Source organism: Zootermopsis nevadensis, unplaced genomic scaffold (assembly GCF_977971745.1).
Source record: "Zootermopsis nevadensis isolate Lab colony 2312 unplaced genomic scaffold, Znev_1.0 Znev_ptg000010l, whole genome shotgun sequence".
Classification (NCBI taxonomy): Eukaryota; Metazoa; Arthropoda; class Insecta; order Blattodea; family Termopsidae; genus Zootermopsis; species Zootermopsis nevadensis.
Genome location: NW_028259142.1, coordinates 8371096 through 8384967, shown reverse-complemented (window position 1 = coordinate 8384967; position 13872 = coordinate 8371096).

The window sequence follows — 13872 nt, the reverse complement described above, 5'->3', positions numbered from 1 at the left end:
CCACCCGTCTCTTCCCAAGTTCGGAATGTCTCATTCAAACATGAGCGTCTTTGTAATAATACCTGACTATTAGCTTACCAAAAATTCTGGCATGATGGAACGCTAGAACCTCAACGCGTAAGTTTAATATAATTTCATTTCTTTCCAGCTCAAATGTTATTACGGTCAAAGTCTAAATATTTAATATTAATTACCAACGGGCATGTTTAGCACTTGGCGTGTTTGTTCAAGAAGGTGATGTTATGATGTTGGCTGCACTGCTTTAGCTGCAACGATGAGGGTCTGACGAAGTATGGATTTTTTTAAGAAGACTCGACTAACGTTACAAAAAATATAATTTATCTCTTTCTAAACACCTGTGATGGTAAACAATATACATCCGTGTCACGAGTTACTCGAAAGCTGCACGTCGGTTTAAACATTCAGTGTCCGCTATGAGATATACAGATTTTCACATGTCTTAAATTTTGTTTAATTGCGGGAAAATTTTTTAGGAGTGTTAATCGAATGGACTCCTTACGTAGAAGATATGGCCCATCGATGACTGTTTTCAGTTTTACAAATTAAAAATTACCTTCAACAAGGGAACTGGGCTTTTGTATTGCCCTTTCTTGTATTACGGAGAGCAGAGAGTGATTTTTATTAAATAATTAATTAATTTATTTTTGAAATGAAAACGTCTTTAAAATCGATGCCGGGTGTGGGAAGGCAATCGCGCCCAAATAAGCGACAGTTTCTGTCGAAGTAATTTCAAACTTTAATAACTCGGCTAAAAATAGACATAGCGCCGCCAACTTAGTCTCGTTTTAAAGAGGAAGGATGAAAGTTTGTGCCAATTCCGGTCCGACATTCGTGGCGGCCGGACGTCGCGAACTGCGCACGCGCAAAATGAACCCACGATTTTCGACTTTCCGGATTCGACACTCATCCTGGCCTCCAAGTGTGTATCTCAAAAACTCAAAAGATACCAGGCTGTGAATTTGAAAGAGTTTGAAAATTTCCCGGTTTTCTTAAAATGTCGCGATATATGAGGGCAAAGTACAACTAGAATTACAAAAATCTGGCACGAATGCGTAGAGCACAAAATTCCAAAGAGAATGACACCGAAAACGCCGGGCCCGTACACAAAACTAACGCGCAGTACTGCCGCGAATGTAGGAAACGTAAGTGCGCTTTGACAACTCGGGCGGCATCTGACGAGCCTGGGTCAGGTATGGATGTGGATTTCGTTGCTGATGAGATGTAGAGTGCAATGGAGGTCGACCCAGACCCATCGGACCCACTTGGCACACCCAATATGGCGACGGGGGCCCAAAATTGGACTTGTACCGGGGCCGACAACTGCTTAAAAACATTCAAACGTTTCAAAACAAAAATTTTGTTTAATTTCAATATACTATACACTATTGACGTTTTTACGAAAATAACTGTCTTCAGTGTCCGACACTGCCTATCAATGTTTTTAATCACCTGTTGTATTGCATGTAAAGCTCGTCCAAGCAAAGCAAAACACGTATAAAAAATTCTGCTGCCGACGGACGAAGAAGATTGTATGAGCTTGTAATTTTATAAAGGTTTCGTCAGATTTTGCCGTGTTCTTTCAAATTCTGTTCGCACATAAACTTAAAACGTAGAGGATGCATGTGTAAATTGGTTGTCATTTCTTTTGTAAGAATTTTGTGTGTGTCGGAAATTGTTTCATGTCCACCGTGTAGGGCCTCGCTCTGTTTACCTTAACATTTAAATGCTGTATCCAATGGCAACATATTAAGTTAGGCCACTGTGTAAACTTACGGAGTGGCCAATCGGACGTAAAATCAGATACTTTTATTTATTTTAATATCGTCTATGGTCAAGCTTGACCGTCGTGACCCCTTTTCGGGGTTCTCTTGCGAAAGTACCACGGTGGTTTCCCCATACATTTAACTAAGGGAGCGCATATGGGTAGGTCGGTGCACGATGAAAGAAGGCGAAGATAAATAGCAGGCGCTCATTTTCGACAGAATTCAAAAGTTTCATTTTGAGAAATCTTTTCAGTAATTAATGTAATATATTTTGACTAGGGTTTAAAAACCACTTGTAAATTCTGGCCCACTTAGCGTGCGGCTTGTTCTATATTGGTTGTAATCCGCACCGCCACGTCGTAGTTACGTCGCTAGAAGACACCCCCCTCCCCCGGAAGCTGCCATAAAGAGCCGCGCTCGTTTAGATTCGAACTGTAAAATCGCGACTGTAAGTGGGCGAACGTTTTAGGAATCGTGCATTGCTTACTCTAGGCTCCGGGCATTTAATTTAACGAGCGGAGAGATGGATTTAATTTGATTTATTTTATTTTCCCGTTAACCATAACTTTTACAATCCTCGAGTCTTCTGCCCGTCCCTCGTCACTGCACCCTCGCTCCCGCTCTTGTCCACTCCGTAAAAAAAGTCATTTGACATAACCAGTTGTGTACGATTCACAAAGTACAGTAGGTAATCGGGCGGTGTAATTTTTAGCATATTAATGTGGTGTGCGTTTGTAAAGTGTGAAATGAATAAATATATTGTGCTAGGAGAAATAAAATACTGTCATACATTCATGACTTGTGGTTTATAAAACATTTGCACTAATTGATACATTTCACAGCCTGAATTGGTTCTGCTGGTTGCCCGATGCCCCACCAGAAAGCTCGTGCTGTTTGTACGATTATTGTTTTTTGATCCATTTAACGTTCCGCATCCCGACACAAACAAATGAGATGCACATATCGATAATCGTTTTCAAGTTTCATATTGTCCTTAGTACGTTTCTGGAACGCGTGAGCTTTATTATAGTCCGCGGGTTATGAATCTGACAAATATGAAACAGTTCCCCGATCTCCATACATTTCCCCAGTACTAACTGAAATGAAGATTTGCCAATTTCTGTGTTTGCACAGCGAGGCGAGGTTCTTTCCCCCCTCCCATGACTGCATATTTCCATAGTTGTTCCTCTGGCATATATAAAATGTGTTTTCGGACGAATGGAGTGTCCTCTCCCCCACGCCCCCACGCCCCCGGTCACCGGAACCGAATGTGTCGTAAGTGATCTATTTTCACAACATTAACTGAATTTACAAATCGGAAATCGCTTTGTTTCTGCATAAATGAAGGTCTGTCAATTTTTTGGTTCATTTTATTATTCGCTGTTGTCCACGAAAGTTTGATCTACGGATAAGTGCAATTGCTAACGAAAGACGCTCTATTTATTGTCGTCGCTCCGCCTCTTTGTCCATTTGCTGATTTGTCCCCACATTATTACACCAGTTTAGATACTGTAAACGCGTCTTCTGGGTTGTGACGCCGTGCAGACCCCTAGGTAGAGATATCGACGTTTCGGATAAATGTCACCATTTTCACCTCCGTCGCAGGAACCTGCCACATTCAAATTTGTTTTACTAACCTCGTCTCACAGGCTATGACCACGTTTCTGACCGCCCTATAACGCTAACATGCCAGTACATAATTAGTCTCCGCGTGTACACTGAACATCCCAGTGCACCAGCTACCACTGCTGAGTCTTTCCAAATCAGGAAGTCCCGAGTTCGAATCCGGACCGGGACACGGCCTGTCCTGACCGATGTTTTCTCGTTTCCTTCAGTCCTTCCGTGAAGTGATTTGTAACCTGAGCAGTTGGCACGGTGTTGTTAAACAAACAACTAAATAAAGCACGCTGACCCAACTGTAAAGCGCGCGCTTTCATCCTCCTCTCATAATTTTAAGGCCATCCCAAATGTTCGTCGCAGCTTAACCGCGCTTTCAATGTAACCTGAATTATTATTATTATTATTATTTATTATTGACTGCAAATGGGTTTATACCCGGTGGCAGTGTCCTACAATAACATACAAAACAATGAGACAGAACAGAACAATGAGATACATCAACACAATGAGACAGAACAAAACAATAAACAAAATGACACAACAATAACAATAAGACACAATAAACAATGAAATACATCAACACATAGACAGAACAAAACAATAAAAAAATGACACAACAAAAACAATATGACACACAACCAATGAGATACATCAACACAATAAGACAGAACAAAACAATAAACAAAAGGACACAACAAAAACAATAAGACACAACAATGAGATACATCAACACAGAGACAGAACAAAACACTAAAAAAAGGGCACAACAAAAACAATATGACACACAAACAATGAGATACATCAACACAATGAGACAGAACAAAACAATAAACAAAAGGACACAACAAAAACAATAAGACACAATAAACAATGAGATACATCAACACAGAGACAGAACAAAACAATAAAAAAGGACACAACAAAAACAATATGGCACACAACCAATGAGATACATCAACACAATAAGACAGAACAAAACAATAAACAAAAGGACACAACAAAAACAATAAGACACAACAATGAGATACATCAACACAGAGACAGAACAAAACAATAAAAAAAGGACACAACAAAAACAACACATCCCACTCAAAATCAACCAACTCATAAATTACAAAACCATCCAACCTCAAGTACTTAACTTAAAAAAAAGAACTTAATACCACCTAGACATAAGACAACAACTGTAATGTATTACAAACGTCATGAACTGATGCACTCACACAACAATACAACATACCACACTCAAAATAAAACATCTGACACACAATAAAAAAAAAACACATCCACTAATTAATCACAATACTTAGAGTGGAATATAAAGTCCGCTCTCAGTACATGAAAATTTTATCCCAAAGAACTGCAGCCCTTCATCACTTGAAGAATAAGACACTTCACTTCCCTTATCACCATTTATTCCCAACTTAATAACCCTTAGCTTGTAACTACTTTTCTGACCCTCTTTCTAAAGGTGCCTAATTTACAGGAGAAAGACTCTAGCACGCCTGGAGGTAATTGGTTCCAGCTTCTTATGGTCCTATTTACAAAGGAATATTTGCCTACATCCGTTCTTTGTTTCCTAGTCCTAATTTTCCGAGTATGATCGTCCCTGCCCAGGTAGCATGGCTTTAATAATCTATCCTCTATCATTTTCCAAGCCCGGCCCCCCGTGTATGCTTTGAAAAGGGCGCACATTCGGGCTATCAATCTACGCTGTGCCAATGTTTCCCAACCAGATTCGTTCGTGAAATTTGCAAATTTAGCCGCTCTCTTCTGCACCCGATTTAGGGCTCTTACCTGTCCTTCCCTGTAAGGGTCCCATGAATGTGTGCAGTCTCAGCGTTAGAGTTGTGTGTGTGTGTGTGGGGGGGGGGGTGGGTTCTTAGTGTTACAGTGCTGCTTACTCTAATCTCAGGGCAGTAAGTGTGGTGCGGCGTTGAACGCAGTGCCGCTGCACATGTGATTCAGCGGTTGGACCTTCCGAATGAGAGGCTGTTTGTTTTGTTGCCCTGCATGCGTGCGCGTAAAGAAAAGAACACAGATTGAGGGTGTTTGAGAACAGGGTGCTTATCACAATATTTGTACCAGGGAGCGATGAAGTTGCTTAACGAGGAGCTGCATGATTTATGCTGCTCACCGTGTATTACCTTGCTCATCATATGAAGGCGGCCGTGTAGTACACGTGGGTAGATGAGCAATGCCGGACTGAATTCATCTTGTTTATGATAGGGACCAGTGGTGGACTCTTGTGAACACGGTAGTAGTGAATATTCGGGCTCCATAAAAGGCGTGACATTTCTTGACTAGCTGAGCGGCTGCCCCCATGGAGTTAGTTTCTAGTACGTCGCGTAGAGATTCGGGAACGACGTGATGATAAAATGTGTTGCATTGCGACCACCGTGAAGTGCTTCAAATTCTGGCCTGGTTTACGTAATTCGGCGCATTGCGTTGTTCGTTTGTTGCTCTGTTTATGGTTCGCTGGCTCTTGTGTACTGACCATTATAAAAACGAGTATTTGAGGCGTTTTAGGATATAAGTTTTAGGGGTATCTTTAAAAGGGCATTCAAAGTAAGTTTTACTTTGTACGTTAGCATATCGGCTATACTTTTGACGAGTATTCAACCCCTCATTCCCAGATCTTTCTTTCCTGGTGGCTCCGTATTTTCACGGTGCAGACATTTCAGAGAGGGGGGGCTGAATGTTGTGCCCCCTCAGTATTATGTCTGTCCGTAGCGACACTTTCAGATGTTAGTTTTTGACTTGTCCGAATTATTTCAAGGGTGCTGCTGATTTTCCATAACAGATAATGTCTTCAGCGTGTTTGTTCTTCTAGAGCAGGCTGCCTGAAGTCATTGTACGCCTCACAGCTTGCTTGTAGTAATTCATTTGATCTTAAGCGAAAAGATTGCAGCGTGTAACTCATGCAGCATTGTGCGTATTTTATTGATAAAGAAGATGTTCGCTGTCTCAATGGAGCCATTTCTGTTCCAAGAAAATGTTGTATATTCTTGTAGGATTTAATGCATGGGCACGGTTTCTATCGCATGCTCTGCTCGTGTATTACGCGTCAGTAGCTTTAAAATTCCCTTTTGTATTTTTTGGCCACTTCGTCGATTAGGTGCGTGTTGAAGACATGACATTGTGCAGTTTCGTAATTATAGACCAAAAGACTGAGGAGAGCTGCTCCAATTCTGAGGCCCACGGCAGCCATTTTCAAGAAATAAAGAATTATTTTGCTTTTGCTGGTACGGCCGTCGGTTTATGTCGTTTCACGCCTCGCGCTTGGGCTTAAGGTCTTTCACGCGTGGATCCAAAGTTGGTCTGAATACAATTTTTAAATCTATTTGAAAGGAAACTGCGCGTCTCCAATACGAAGAGGAATCGCTAAACGGCGTTTAGAAATGCTGGTTTTGCCTAAAAAGATCTTCTCATTACAGTTGTAGGCATTTTGTTCGGAGGTTTGAATGAAACCCGAAAATTTGCTCTGAGAGCAATATGCAGCGATACAAACATAACGACAGTGATGGTATTCACAGACACCACTGACTTCTAAATGATCAAGTTCCATGTCAATGTTTACCGTTATGCTCCTTTAAGACTCTGATTTTAATAAATGTTCCTGTGTGGCATTTGAGGTTCTGGCGGCTGTGAGGACGACGTTCTTCTGCCGTGTGATGCCGTGTAGACTTGTAGATGGTTACCGACGTTTCGGAGAAACATGCTGTATCCATCTCTAGCCCTGTAGATGAGACAGCGTGTTGTTTTCTCGAATGGTTGGTACCTACCTACACACGAGTGTACACGGTGTTACGACCCGGAAAAACGTCGCCAGTTGTGATCCCTTCATGTGCTGATTATACGAAGTTTGAAAATCCAGGTCGTCATTTATGTTGTGAAGGATGAGGGAAGTCATTCCTTAAAGTGTAAATTTTTTAAAGAACTTTGCCATTTGAGACAATTTTTTTCTTAGTAACTGTTCGGTGTAATCTTGGCTTCCATCCGCTTTGTGTTTTCGTCAAGAGAGGTCGCTGCAATTTATGTACGACGTTCGAATTTGGTTAATAAAGTGATAGTCCACTGTATTGAGACATACTACCAATCAAGGAAGATTTTGGTCCTCCGGGCCTGACATAACATGTAAATTTCTGTTTCAATAAGCATATTCAACAAATTACAAGTAACCAATATTGGAGGTTGCATTCCAAGCACGATGACACGTGATTAACGGGCGGCGCTTGCGACACAACAACGACATCTCACAACAGTTTGAGGTACTAATCTACTACGCTCAAATTCGCTACAGCAGCGACATCACACAAGGGTTCAGGTACTACATACATGAAGCAGCATTTTGGGTTGCAGACATCGAAGGGTATCTCACAAGAAGCACCAACATCTAAGAGGTAAATCATGTCTCAGGAATCAAATTAGCAACATTAACAAAGAAACGGGGCTTAGTCAAGGCACGATTGACTATGTGTCCTAAATTCTTAAGCACATTCAGTGCTGAGATTGGAGTCCAGCAACTCAAGTTACGGCATTCCAAGTCTGAGGAGTGTTACACAGAGTATGATGTAATTCAAACAGAAATAGAAATGTATGATGATAGCAAAGTACATGAGAATGAAAGAGAACAATTTGAGGAAGTATGTTTTGAAGCTATGGCGGAAGCATAGTCATTGATTCAAACAAACGAGGTCACAGACGCCATTAAATATTCATCGATAAATCAAAATCGGTGTTCAGAAGTTAAACTGCCGAAGATTGAATTGCTATCCTTCAGTTGGGGCTACGATGAACGGTTGCCATTCAAGGACATATTCACATATTTGATTCATAATAACTAATCTTTATCAGACATTCAGAAATTTCATTACTTAAAATCAGCTCTGAAGTGACAATCAGAAAGGGTAATTCACTCACTACAAATAACAACTTTAAATTATCCCATCGCCTGGCAAATGTTAATTGAGAGGTTCGAAAACTATAGAGTTATTGCGCAGACTCATGTCAGAAGTCTTTTTGAGTTATCAAGAGTGGAAAGGGAATCAGCTGCTACCCTTATGAAACTGCTAGATGACACTTTAAATCATTTGAAGGCACTCTAGAAACTTGGACAACCTACAGAGCACTAGGATACGCTAATTGTGACTTTATTAACATCGAAGTAGGATCAAGTTACCTTACGCGTTAGTTAACACCTAACATCGTGACAACAGAATCGCCTCGGATGTCTCCGCAAGTTAAAGCGTGAATCTGGTTGGAACGTGGTTTTTACTTACAGCTTTGAATTTTAAGTTTCTTGACGTAAATACGTCTATATGGAAGGGTCAGTGTTATTCCGCAAAAAAGTATAAGGAAAAAGTGTAAAATAAATGTGTAAGATGTTTACCTAGGAAATATAAACAATTTGTAAATATGGACTGACAACAATAATCAGCTTGTATAGGAAATGTCATCTGTTTACTCGGCATTATTGTGTTACATTACTGCCATAAACAATCCGCTTTCGTTATTGCGGAAAGAGCTGAGCTGTGAAACGCGTGTAGAAAAAGTGCGTCGTAGACTAGATAATTTTGTGCTGGTAAAAACATTTTACAATATCACAGGTACTTATCTTATATAAGAATTATTAAGATATCTATTGTTGCGTTAATTTGCTGCGTCATACTATGTAAAAGATGGATGACATTGAAGCTAAAAGACTCCATAACGCAGAATATATGAGACAGTACAGAAAACGTAAAAAAATAGAAGTATTAAGTAATAAACTCCAGAGCGTATGGTCAATGGTGAAAAAGTTTTAATTGTAACCCTGTATATTTGTAACCACAAACCTATTGATGATTGTAAGAGACTTATTTTGAGTCATTTGAGAAATTATACAAAGATGTTTTCAGTTATGGACACAGAAAATCCTAATACAATGCCGATAATATTGACAGGAGATTTAACATTAATGTAAAGAAGGGGGAAAATCAAAGCTTTCTCACATTTATGGAGAAAACGTTTGTCTTAATGTTGATGTCAAACCCTCAATGTAGTACTACTAGATCAAAATCTTGTATAGATATGGTGTTTGCATGAAATGTTGATACTCTAAAATGTACAAATTTTTTAACGTATTTCACCTAGCACAGACCCATCTTAAGCGTAACTAATTCAAGGTAGGCAGTACTGTCTTACTCAAACTTTAATCAATTGTAAAGCGGGTATAAAGCCAATATATAAACTCCTCACCGTATAGACGTATTTACGTCAAATTCTCCGGAATCGTGGTTCCACTGTCACTTTTTATTAACACACACACTTCGCCGCTCACTGGCCACATCCAGAAGGCTCCATAATTAATCACAGACAATTCTGAGCCGATGCTGTTGACGGGAACGAAGATTTGAGGTCATTTTGTGCGAGAGTGTGATTTAAAGAATAACATGGCCGTTCTTTATGTCCGTCCTGCGTCGATCTCATCATTATCATGATATTCGGCGAATGAAAACGAACTACGCTATTTTCTATTCATCGCTCTCAGGTCCAGATACTCCCCCGACAACCTTGTCCTCAGACATCTCGTGAGAAACCGGTGCAATTAGTGTTTTTCTTCATCCCCTATTCTCTTAGCTGAACAAACGGTGCCTCAAGCCGCCGCGTGATGGCCATATTACTTGCAGCGTCGCCTGTATGTGACAGCGACGGATCTCGAAATACTGACCTCAGAGCGGCGTATTCTGATGTAAGCAACTGTTCAGGGGCAGCGACATTTTTTGTGCAGACCCCATTGTTTTAATCGTCTTTTGTTTTTTTGCGATGAGCTGAAGTCGTGAATAAGTCGGTTTCTCGACAGGATGGCGACTTTTCGACTTTTCAGTGTGGGCTTGGCGGAGACAGGACTGACAACGCCTAGACGTTCTCATTAATAATTCAGATTCACATTGATTTCGCAGAAAGGGTACAGAAAGGTGTGCTGAGGGGTGAGTGATGGTAGAACATCGTGCGAACTGTTCTCATGGTTTTGAGTGCGCGGTTGAACAGGGACTTCCCCCATTTTATTCCTCCGATGTGTGCGATCAGAATTGTGATCGGGCGACTGAGGAATTTCCTTTGATTTCGTCTTCCAAGATCCCGTTCACCGCCTTTTTGTCGCCGCCTCTCTGTATCGTCTCGCGGGTGCTCGTAAAAGCAGCTTGACCCGTTCCATGATGCATCCCGACATCCATCTGTATCATCCTCGTTCTCTATCCTTGGACTGTTCTCTCGTCCCACGACACTGGTATTCTGCGCCCTGCTCGCACTTGCTCCTGTTGGCCCGTGACTAAATGTTTGTCCGTCACCCTGACTTTTTCCCAGGGTACTGCCAGTTGCGTGGGATTAGCTGTTTATAAGGCAGTGGTATAAGTATGTTCGACTTGCTTTTAACGTTTGGCTTACAATAACCATGTTGTGGGTTTAATTTCCTCCAAAGAATATGCATCAAATCATTTCCTTAGCGTCTTCAAAATAATATTAATAATACATTATTTATAACGATGATGTGATGTTTTCTTGGACGTAAACGGAATTTTTGAATGATATGTATATGAATTTGGCCTTTAAAGGGTTAAATCAGCGGCTGTGGTTACAAAGATGGCGGCTTGCGTTTTTGGTTATAGCGCCGTGCGTGTAGTGTGGTAGAAGTTTAACGACGCTTTAGAGGTCATTGCTGCCTCCATCATCAGGGCGATTGGTAAACGTCTAGCACACTAATCGCACGGCGCTACGATCCAGACTACAGCCGTCTTCGTGGTTATATTTGACTCCAAAACTGTCTCCAGAAGGGTCTCTTGCCCGTGAATTACCCCATCATCACCTGTTCACTGTTCGATTGCACAGCCCCAGGAACCGCGAGCCGAAGTTGAAATGAATCTGTTGCTTACGAGTCATGTCTTTCATCCGTTGATCTTACGATCAGGAACTCTTATTATTGTATCGATTTGAGGTGGCATTGCTTCGCCTCTTGTCCCATAAATCTACCGACCTTAAAAATGTACCATTACTTGAGACCAAATGAGGATAGTGGGGTCTGTGGCCACCGAAATCCAAGGGCCCTAATCCGGCTCGTAATAACATTGCTCTTATCACGCCGCCCGTAATGACTTGTGGGGGGGGGGGGGGTGAAGAAGTGGGGCCGAAGCAAAGCAATCCGCGGACTGACTCTGCGATCGTGAATTATGCAGTAGACGAATGTCCACAGTTTATAGAATGAGGATAACAGAAGCTTTGGAAAGAGACACCTGCTAGTAGCGTTCTTTGTTCTGCTATCATTTCGTTTGTCGGTTGGGGGGGGGGGGGTTCTCTCTGCGCCTTTGACATGAAATCGTTAGTGAAACCAGTGAAATAGATCGTAATGGCTCCATTGAATGGTGGAAGGTTAGGTTAGGTTAGGTAGCAGGCTATAGGATCGTATGTCATCGGCCTGTAAAGCAGTACGCAAGTTTAACGAATTGTCTTCTGCGGAACGGAATGTTTGAGGAGGGGAAGGGAAGGGACAGACCGCGGCTGAAACGATACGTTTTGTTTGCTATGACTTTTCCAGCGTTGTATTGTGTGTAAATGTATTTATTTATTTAGTGTTCTGTCTGACGACAGGTCCATATAAACAGGATCCTTCCATCCTTTTCTCGGACTGGGACCTGTTCATATACGTTCTTGGCAGCTGATCCAGAAGTGGTTTGCCATTGCCTTCTTCTGTGTGTGTGAATGGAGTAATTGTTGAGATGCCACGGAGAAACCGGAGAAGCCCCCGGAGGAAAACTCCGTGTTGCCTAGACCACGGAGTTGCCCAACATAAGTTATACATTCGGGCACCGTCGGGAATCGAACCCGAGACCCCAGGATTACAAGGCCAGCGTTCTAGTTAAATATATTTAAATTGCCGAGGGATCAGCTGTTCTCGTTCTGGGCCTGATGATCATCTCTGCGTGTCCTCCTGCCTCTGCTTAATATGGGAGCCAGGCTGGCTCTTGCAGTGTCGGACGGCCTGCCCCATAACAGAAGGTTCGCTTCGCCTTTGAACTACGTTCTTGTACTTACGAAGATTGCGTCTACCTTTGAGTTTGCGATTGCTTTTCAATGAGTGAGCCTCTGTATTAATGTCGCATGAACAAGCTTTATTACTGCTTTTCGATCGAGACGCACGCTCGGAGGTTGTACCCACCCGCAGTAGTTTAATAAACAATACCTGAAGACTGAATAATAATAAAATTAGCTTTTTAGACCTCAATATTCATAGCCACCTAAAATAAATTCCAAGTGGGCATCTACAGGAAACCCACATTCTCAGACATGGTAATCCACAAAACATCTAACCATCCCAACTCTCACAAACAAGCTGCATTCAATTTCCTTGTAAACAGATTGCATAAAATACCAGTCTCCAAAGAAGAATTCGATAAAGAAACCAAAATCATCAAAAAATTGGATACAACAATTGTTAGAACTTTAATGATATCACAAGATCCTATAATCTAATAAATGCACCTAAATCAATGTCAATATACCCTAACCCACTAATAAAGTACGGTCCAGCTATACATTTTTTAATAATAGCATTACAACGCTCAATAAAATATTCAAAAACACAAACGTTAAAGTAGCATATACGAGGTGCGATCGGAACGTTTCCAGACTACGCCTTAAAAACCCGTACACTTCTCTCAGGTATTAAATTCATCCATCACCCTCGAAGTAGTTCCCCTGGGAGTGAACACAACGATCCCAGCGCCGCTGCCAAGCCTGGAAGCATCCCTGGAAATCTTTCTTTGTCATCCTGTTAAGCACCATCTGCGATTCTGCCTGAATCTCTTCTATCGTCTCAAATCTCCTTCCCTTTAGCTGAATTTTCATCTTTGGGAAGAGGAATAAGTCACACGGTGCTAAATCCGGGGGAATAAGGAGTGTGCGGGATGACGGCCATTGTGTTTGAGGACAAAAACTGCCGATCTTTGAGGGCGGTGTGCGCTGGCGCGTCTTCATGATGCAGCAGCCAGTTGTGGTTGCGCCACTTTGCCGTGAGCTTCCGTCTCACATCTTCACGCAACCTCCCATAGCCTATCCCAACAATGTCGCACAAGTCGTTGATGGTACGACGTCGATCTGCGTGAATGGCCTACCGAATCTTCGTAACATTTTCGGGCGTTGTGCTCGAAGATGGTCGTCCAGAACGCTCGTCATCATCGACAGAGGTTCGGCCATTTTTAAAACGTGAATGCCACACAAAAGTTTGTGCACGAACCATTGCGGACTCCCCAAATGCTTGCTTTAGCATTTCATAGGTTTCCGTAGCCGTTTTGGCGAGTCTTTGGCAAAACTTGATGCACACTCTTTGTTCATGAAAATCCGCAGTCGCAGGAGGGTCGGTGTAATGCACTACCAAAACGCCCGTAACTAAGAAACACATGCTAATTCGATGATGCCGGCTGGCACACTGATT